Raw genomic sequence first — 10,117 nt, forward strand, 5'->3', positions numbered from 1 at the left:
GCACGGGTCATCTCAGGCACACTTCAGGTTCTGGAGATCCAGGCAAAGATCCCGAATCCAGGGTTAATGGAACATAGCTGGGGTGTGGGGGGTTGCACAGGATGATACTGGAATTATCGACAGGGGTGCAGGCTGCACCAAGAATTTTGGATTTTATTTTGAGTCCAGTGAGAAGCCAACGAAGCATTTTAGGCAGGAAAATGATGCCCAATGTGAGCTTTTTAAAAAGGTCATTTTGGCTGCTGCTTTGTCAAGAAAGAAATCGAGGTGGAAAAGTGTGGAAGCAGGGAAACTAGTTGGGTCATTGCACAAGGCCAAGAAAGAAGTGGTAACAAATTATACCGAGACAGACCGTACTAAACCATGATGTATAGCACTAAACAAGGTCAAATAATTTTACCATCACTTCATTCAGACCCATCCATATGTACCAAGAGAAGACCACAAATAACTCTGAACAGACCCATGTGTTCTATTAAAAAAACAAACAAACAAAAAAAACCAAAAAAACCAGAAACAAAAACAAAAACAAAAAACAGGCCCCAAATGGAGTCACTTATGGTAAGCTCTGCTAGATTTAATACCTAAGGTAACTGCAATGTCAGTCTCTCCCAGGAGTGGAATTTTAAAGCACTCAGTCTGGAATTTTCTGACCAGCACTGGTTAGGTAATCTGCAGGGTAAAACACTCCCCCCACCCCCTCCTCCTACCACCTTCCTTTAAGGGAAGGTAATCTTGCCTGAAATAGTCCTTTCTTTTCATTGTTGCCTGAAATAGTCCTTTCTTTTCATTTGCTAATAACCTCCTTGCCCCAACTGCTCTGTTTCAGTCTACAAAATCCTTCCATTTTGTACAACTCCTCAGCGTGCCCCTCCATTTACCAGAGGCAATCATGACCAGCGCATGAGTTGTTGAATAGAGCCAATTAGATCTTCAAATTTACTCCGTTGAATTTTTGTTCTTTAACAGATTCCAAGAGAAGACCAGCATCTCCTGCCAAGTTCACACGTTCTAACCAAGACCTTGCTTGCCTTCTTCTGTCTTAAAACCTCCCTTTGATAACCCCAGCCTCCAGAATGTGTAGGTACCTTTCCCTAGCCTTTTAATTTTGATATATTAAATTCTTTAATATACCAACCCACTGTCAAAGGTTGTCAAGGCAGTCCTCTCTCAGCTTTACACAGTCTGCCTGTTTTCTCCTGGTCTTTATACGTGGCAGCTTTGACCGTAACTTACACTATGGTGGTACCAGGCAAAATAAAAAGTGGATGGAGTCCATGTGTATTTTGGATGTAGACGCCATAGGTCTTGAAAATTGAATATAAAGGATGAGAGAAACAAGATGATAAACATTAATTCCAAATTTCTGTTCTTTTGTCTCACTCCAAGGAGATAAAGCCTGAGGACCCGATGCAAGGTACTGGCACAGTTCTTGGCAGGTAGCAAACAATAAATGTTACCTGCTCTACTGAAGATGATTCACAAACACGAATTCTAACATGCAAGACATTTAGTTGTCTATATTAATTGTATTTTCCTATAATAATTTTTGTTACAAGCCCCTTTTCTGCCTGGTAACAGAAGCCTCCTCAGTCAGTTCCGGTGTTGCCCCAGCTCCGTGTCCTGCAGGGGGAGGCTGAATGGCTCCATAGCACCAAGCCATCAAGGTGCTGGGGGACAGGAAGGTTGATGCAGCTGGTCCTTGCTCGACATCACCACAGTGATATCTGCTAACACTACTTCATGTCTGTCAGGTGTTCTGTCATTCATCCACTAAGTCATCCCTGGGCCCTGTTCGTTCCCACCTCAAGACCTCACGACACTCAGCTGTCTCTGCCACGCGTGCCTCTCTGATCCATGAGAAAGACTGTTCCTTCTTCTAAACACCAACTATGAGAAATTAGATGGGGCTGCCTCAGGCACTTTGCCTTTTATATTCCACTGTCCCCATTTCATGCCGGACCAGGGAAGCCTGGGACTTTGGGGGGGTGGGGGGAGGGTGCTTATCAGCCTCCTGGTGTTTCCCTGGGTCTATAAGGGATGGGCAGGAGGCTCAGGTCCTTTCGGTCTCACACCTGCAGATCCCTGCAGTACTTTCTTCCCTCTCTACCATCATGAGAACCTAAGGGAGGGGAAGCCAGAACCACAATTTCCAGTTCTATCTCCTCCAACGAGAAGATAAGCCCACCTGGCCCTGGGGTGAGATAAAATGGTATTCTTTCAAAGCTTTTATTTATGCACAGAGCTTACTTTTTTTTTTTTTCCTGTGTTCTATGCCCCCGGAAGACACTAAATCACTGAGATTTGAAGGAGGGAAAGGGTTGTACAGTTCAGGAAATACTGAGAACAACAACTAAATTCTTTAATATATCAAAATACTGTCCCACTAGTTATTATCGCTGTTCATATTTACTGTGAATTCACTGATTTCAAGAGGCTTTGTAGAGAAGTAATTAAGCACTTAGACTCTGGAGGCTGAAGGCTTGGGTTCAAATCCCAGCTCTGCTAATTGTGCGCTAATTGCTAGCGGTATGACTTTGGGTGATTGTTTTTAGTGCCTCGATTTCTTCATTTGTGTCCTGGAGATGATCATAATACCTCCCTCACAGTGTTGTTTTGGGCATTGAATGAGATCACTAATGTCAGAACATGTCATGTCAGAATAGTGCGCATCTTGCCTGCAGTGTGTTTGCTTTACGACCACTACGCCTGTCGGGCCCTTCTAACACTTGGCAGAAATCCATCACTGGTTCCTGTAATTGTTGGAGAAAACAAACCACTGTGTTGCTTCCAGGAGAAAATGTTGTACGTGAGCCCATAACATGACATTACAATCCCTACCCTTAACAGCATAAAAGGAAGATATGGAACATAAATTTAGAACTATGGAGCCATATACTGTTAGAAAAGCCTCCCTATCTTCATTTATTCACTCATTTTCTTTTTATTCAATTAAGTATGTATCTACTAGCACGAGGCACTGCTCTAGAAACTGGGGGCACATTCTGGATTCCACGGTCCTCACACTCTGGTGGAGGAAGACAACAGAAATAAACTGAGAAAGAATAAACAGCTGCCCAAATGATACAAAGCCGGTGTTAAAATAATTAAGATTCATTCTCTGCTTGTTCTGGAAGACATTCAAGAATTTTTCGGCAATCCTGATAACAGCTACCAGGCAATGGAGAAAAATTCTCCAAACCCAGAAATATTATTCTGAGAACGCCCAGATTAAGGAGGGAGACACAGATAGATCATCATGCATATGTTGTCACAGTTTGCGATCCATGTTAAATGTTAAGCTAGCTGTGGGGGCACCTGGGTGGCTCAGTCGGTTAAGCGTCCGACTTCAGGTCATGATCACACAGTTCGTGGGTTCAAGCCCCGCGTCGGGCTCTGTGCTGACAGCTCAGAGCCTGAAGCCTGCTTGGGATTCTGTGTCTCCCTCTCTCTCTGCCCCTACCTCACTTACTCTCTGTCTCTCTCTCTCTCAAAAAAAAAAAAAAAAAAATGTTAAGCTATCTGTGGCTTAGTAGTATTGAGTCACATTAGGGCCAGCCCAGTTCATGTAAAATATCTGTGCTTAGTGTGTCGAGATTTAACGTTAACTATGTGCCTTAGGAAGTCACTTAACCTCCTCTGAGCACTGGTGCTCATTTGTAAAATGGAAAAGGTCATGTCTATCTTATAGGACTCGATTAGAGGCAATGCCTATACAATACGTGGTAGGAACTCAAAAATTGTTGCTCTACAATGGATGCTTAAGGGGAACCAGACACTATCACATAGACCTCATTGAATCTGCAGCACGTTGCTGTGATGTAGGTGTTATTATCATTAGTTTGCCCTGGAAGAAACCAAGACTGAGTGAAGTGACCCACCCACCCCACAGACACTTCTAATTTCCCACTATAGCTCTGACATGCTCACAGGTAGCTGTAGGAAACGTATTGCTGTGTAAATGAAAACAGCTTCCGGTAGCCTTGTGGCCTGGATTTGCACAGCCTATTAACTAGTAGTCCTCTAAGAACTCCAAAAACCCTCACTTTGGGGTGCCTGGGTGGCTCAGTTCGTTAAGCGTCTGACTTCGGCTCAGGTCACCATCTCACGGTTTGGTGTTCGAGCCCCCCCTTGGGCTCTGTGCTGACAGCTCAAAACAGGGGCCTGCTTCCGATTCTGTGTCTCCCTCTCTCTCTGCCCCTCCTCCGCTCACTCCTGGTCTCTTTCTGTCTCTCAAAAACGAATAAACATTAAAAAATAATAATAAAATTAAAAAAACAAAAAACCAAAAATCCTCACTTGGTTTAACTCTTCCCTGGGCCCTAAGAAAATTAAAAAACCAGCTCCCAAACCAACTTCTTGGTGAATGGGTCAAAACTGGACTCAGGCAGAGTTGGGGCAAAGACAATACATTTTACCGGGGTTTTCGACTCACATTATTACTAATGAGTGCCTGGCGGTGCGTCAGGCCCTGTTCTAAGTGCTGAGGATACAGCAGCAAATAAAATCGAAAGGAGTCTTTGCCTTTATGAAGCTTATATCCAGCAGAAGGCAAGAATAGATAATAAACAAATAATAACAAATAAATAAAGGTTAGATCATGGGAAGTTCTGTGGGGAACCATAAAGTAGGGGAAGGGGAGAAATGTGGGTGAGAGCGAGCTGTTCCAAGCAGCCTCTCCAACTCTGCACAAGTCCGGGGGGTAAAACCAGAAAAGGCCACCTCGGTGCTAGATGCTTCACAGCAGGGCCGGTTTGCTTTGTCCCTACCACTGGAGATCACGGCTACGAGTAACTCTTCTTGGAGTTGCTTGGATGAAGGACGCGAGCCTACCTGCTTTGAGAAAAACAGTGACATGGGGGCTTGTAGAAGTTCCAGGGAGGACTTCTCCTACGTGAGTTGGTGATATCCTGTTATTGCCAAGGTTGTTTATCTTGGGAGGTTCAGGCAATTGGGCAAGCTCACCACCAGAAGGAGGAATTGGATGGCTCTCCCTTTGCAGAGGCACTACCAGTTCAACAAACACACCATGTTGCATGCCAGGCTCTGGGCCGTCCCTGGGAACTGTGCACCCATATAATTTCATTGCCATATCAAACTGAGTTTATAGGGGAGGAAAAGCCATGGGGCAAAAGCATTTTGTAGGGCAGATAAATCAGATCATTCTTTAGAGAGCATTTATTCTTTAACAGGCCTATATTCATGTATACCAAGCTTCGGAGATTTTCTTTTATGGTTTGAAATAAAAAGCCACTTGCACATTTATTATCTCATGAGCATTTTTGTTAGAAAAGACATTTACAAAGCCTATTGTAAACGGATCCCTCAGTTGCCAACAACAGGTTGAATTTCTGTTTCTTATGACATTATGAAATTGGTCATAAGTCATTTCCCTTTTATATTGTGTTCTCTGCTCTCTTTGTATCTAGTAACCTTCACCTCCTCACCACTTAGCCCCTGTTCCCACAGCTACGCCCTGGACCCTGTCATCACCAGGAATTACTCCACCACTCGTATCTTAAATTCAAGCAATCCTGCTTTGGGACCTCCACCTCTTATATTTCCAGAACTCTGAACCTCCTATATTACTTTCGTAGGGCTGCCATAACAAATACCACAGATTAGGTGGCTAAAAACCCAGAAATTTATTTCTTCACAGCTCTGGAGGCTGGAAGTCCCAGATGAACATGAGGATTTCTTCTGAGGCCTCTCCCTGCTGGATTAGTCAGGGTTCTCCAGAGAAACAGAACGAAGAGCCATTTGGAGACACATGTAACAGAGTATAGGAATTGGGTTCAGTAATTCTGGAGGCCACGAAGCCCCACTATCTGCCTTCTGCAAGCTGGAGAGCCAGGACTGAGAACCAGAAGCTCCAATATTCAAGGGCAGAAGGGGTTGGATGTCCCAGCTCTAAAAGGAAGAGACCAGATATACCCTTCCCCCCTGTTTCTGTTCTGTTCAGGCCCCCAGTGGATTGGATGCTGCCCGGCCTCCTTGGTGAGGGGGATCTTCACTCACTTTACTGATGCAGTGCTAATCAGAAACTCTCACAGACACACCCAGAAACCATGTTTTACCAGCTCTCTGGGCATCTTTTATGCCAGGCAAGTTGATGCCTAAAAATTGACCTACACGGCTGCTTTCTCTCTGTCTTCACACAGTCTTTCTTCTGCATATGTCTGTGCTATAGTCTCATACTGGATTAGAGCCTATCCTAACGACCTCATTTAACCATAATTATCTTTTTATTTTCACAAATTTTTTTTAATGTTTATTCATTTTTGAGAGAGACAGAGAGAGAGAGAGAGAGAGAGAGAGAGCGCACAAACAGGGGAAGGGCAGAGAGAGACACACACAGAATCCAAAGCAGGCTCCAGGCTCTGAGCTGTCAGGACAGAGCCCGATGCGGGGCTCGAACCCACAGACCATGAGATCATGACCTGGGCCGAAGTCGGACGCTCAACCGACTGAGCCACTCAGGTGCCCCCCCTTTTTTTTAAAGTTTTATTTATTTATTTTTAAGAAAGAGAGTGCATGCCTGCATGTGCACAAATGGGGGAGGAGAGAGAGAGGGAGAGAGAGAGAGAGAGAGACAGAGACAGAGAGAGAGAATCCCAAGCAGACTCTACCCTGTCAGTGCACAGCCTGATACAAGGCTCGAACCCACAAATGGCAAGATCGTGACCTGAGCCGAAGTCAGACACTTAACCGACTGAGCCACCCAGATGCCCCATAACCTTAATTGTCTTCAAATAGAGTCACATTCCGAGGTACTGGGGGTTAGGATTTTAACAAAGGAATTTGAGGGGGGACATAGTTCACCCCATAACCGTCATTCCTACCACACCAGGTCTCCCAATCTGTTGGGACATTCAGACTCTTGAGACCATCCTCTCACATAATTTCCTTCTCTGCAAGGCCAAGGACTCTTGTTTTCCACTTCAGCAACCTTCCTAACAAAAGACACAATTCCACCACTCTTCTGCTGTCGACCCATCTAAAGAAAACACAAGTCTTGGATTAATTCACCTGTTGTGTAACTGAGCTAATTGTGAATTTGCTCCTCGTTGAGATACAGAAAGAGACCACAGTAGCTGGAATCGTCACACAAAGGATACTTTATTAGATGCAAATAAGGAATCATGGGTAATAACTTCCAAAGCTGTGATGTTCCGAGTGGGGGGTGAGTGGGTTTCTTTTATTTAGGGGTAGGATAAACATTCAAGAGGGGAGTTTGGTCACCACACGTAAAGGTGGGTATAAGGTTGCTCACGTGTACTTAGGAAACATGCTTATACATGCATCAGATGCTACGTCATTAATAAGGAGATTTGTGTTCCCCTTTGGGCAGAGATTTCAACATTATAACTGGATAGATTTAACCACGGGACACTCCATAATTCATCTTTTTAATTTTTTCCTTCAAAGACATGATTTTTTTTTATTCACTTTTCAATTTTTTTCTGTTTTGACAGTCTGGCTAAAAACGAAAGAACATGTCAGAAATTAAAATTTTTAGTGGTGAGCCTACCTACTTTTTATAATCCAACTTCATGAGCAAATTGGATCTGAATCAGGCTCTTCCCCTTCTCTGAAATAAGACATGTGATTCAGCGACCTCACACAATATTCTCCTGCCACTCATTGCTGACGGGGTAGCAAGTGTAGCTGTGACCTCTAGTCTGCATATCCCGGGTCCAATCTATTAGATTTAGTCATGTTTCACCAAATCCACATGAATTTAAACTTATTGATCCTTATTTTATCTACAAATATGTGTCTTTTAAGATTATTTCCATTATTTAAATGCTATTCAAATTAAATGATTAAATAAACGAAGTTTGAAAGATGAAGATAGGACTTTGCAGAAGCCACAACCCAACTGTTGGAAGAGATTAAATACCCCCAACACCAGCACTACTCTGCATCTGATGCACTAAACTCTACTCGCCACAAACTCCTGCCTCTCCTCTCTGTCACTCTTTTTAGGATTTTGTCCTACATCAATTAACACTTTTACTGAGTACTCTTTGTTTCAAGATTCTGTGCTAAGCATTGAGGATATCACCATAAGTATATGTATTCCCTTCCTTTGAAGATTTTAAAGGGTAATTGCAAAAACAAGACAAACAGGAAATTAAATAATAATGCAAAAGATAGTAATAACAGTGCAAAATAATAAGCAAGGCAGAACATAAAAGGTTGTCACAAGAAGGGTGCCTGGGTGGCTCAGGTGGCCAAGCGTCCCACTCTTGATTTGGGCTCAGGTCATGATCCCAGGGTCATGGGATGAAGTCCCATGTTGGGCTCTGCACTCAGTGCGGAGCCTGCTTAAGATTCTCTCTCTTTCTCCCTCTGCCACTCTCCCTGACTCCCTCTCTCCCTCTCTCTCTCTCTCTCATATAAAAAATTTTTTAAAAGTTGCTACAAGTTGGGGAAAGAGAGTCAGAGAGGGAACTGGTACTTTTAAGAACCTGTTGGGGCGCCTGGGTTGCTCAGTCGGTTAAGCGTCCGACTTCGGCTCAGGTCATGATCTCACGGTCTGTGAGTTCGAGCCCCGAGTCGGGCTCTGTGCTGACAGCTCAGAGCCTGGAGCCTGTTTCAGATTCTGTGTCTCCCTCTCTCTCTGCCCCTCCCCTGTTCATGCTCTGTCTCTCTGTGTCTCAAAAATAAATAAACATTAAAAAATAAATAAACAAAAATATAAGAACCTGTTTTATGCCAGGCTCTGTACCAGGTGGTTTTACAGCCTAAGCATTTCTAGATGGCAACAACTTTGTTAATTAGCATTATGTAACTAATGCTGTTCCCCCGAGTTTCGTCTGAGCCTTCAGAATCTTGATCATAATAGAAAATAGCCATTTAATGTAGGAATTTACTACGAAAACACAGTTCTATCAAGTTTGCTGCTATTAATATCCCCATTCTATAAAAGAGAAAACAGAAGTTTGTAAACATTAAGTAATTTGCCCAAGGTCAAACATCCAATAGCTAGAAGAAACCATTTTTTAATTCTAGACTTTATGCAAGTCACTCAAGAACTTCAGAGTATCTCAAACCCACACTCTGGAATAAGAACCAGATGGCCTTCCCTTAGCTAAGTTAAGCATAAATACAAGTAGCACTACCTTAAAAGACAGGAAGCAGGGTCATTATGTGAATGGGCAGTTGCTCCCTGCTGAGGAGCTAGTCAAAGTAGCCTGTGTAACCAAGGGTACCAAATCTAGTGTGGTCTGGTCTGGTTTGTATGATCCTTAAACTCAGCAGTTCTCATGCCCGGGGAAGAGTTTGCTTTCTTTCCTTTCAGAGCCAGTGGGGGAATAAGGCGTTGCAAGGCATGTGATTCGTTCTTGGACTTCACCCTTTGCTTCTGGCCCAGTAGGTTTAGGATGAAGCCTGGGCAGGGGAATCTGCTTTCTTTTGTAATCCCTTCAAGTTCATTTTGGCGTTCACACATGTTTAAGAACCTTTAATGCCCTAAAGCATGTTTCAGGGCAAAACGGATTAGGTTTAGCTTTGGTGTAAGTGATGAAATAAAGGCCACTTTCAGTGATTCATCACTTGATTTCTCAAGCTGTTTGCTCATTTCCACTAAGACCTACAAAATGCACTGCCTTAACCGAAGAAAGCTCCTCTTAAACAGAAGAGTGTGTTCTTTGGTGCCTATATTTTCCTTACCAGCTGTGCTTTCTTCCAGAAAGATGCTTTGCTGCTCAATGAGTATGTGTGCAAAAATACTGTCTGCCAAGTAGCATATGCCTCTGTTTCATATACATCAGCTAATTTATCCCTGTGGCCACTTTTTGCAGTAGTGTCCGTTTTTACTTTACTGATTAAAAAAAAAAAAAAAGATTTGGGAAAGAAATAACTTTCTCAAGGTCATGCAGTTAATATACGCTGGAGCTCAGTTTCAAACCAGATCTGTGTGATTCTAAATCACTCTCCTTTGATGTTTTCCTCTTGGTCTTCATTTTCTTTCCTGCCCATATCTTGAGCCCCATCGTATTACCCACAGGCGTCTCTGAGTCTTATTCCTGGTTCTGAAGACTAGGGAAGTTGAACCTTGGTGCCAGGTAGATTCCTACCTAGAATTTTCAGCTCATATATGAGCCTTTGG

This window comes from Neofelis nebulosa, chromosome 15, assembly GCF_028018385.1.
Source record: "Neofelis nebulosa isolate mNeoNeb1 chromosome 15, mNeoNeb1.pri, whole genome shotgun sequence".
Lineage (NCBI taxonomy): Eukaryota > Metazoa > Chordata > Mammalia > Carnivora > Felidae > Neofelis > Neofelis nebulosa.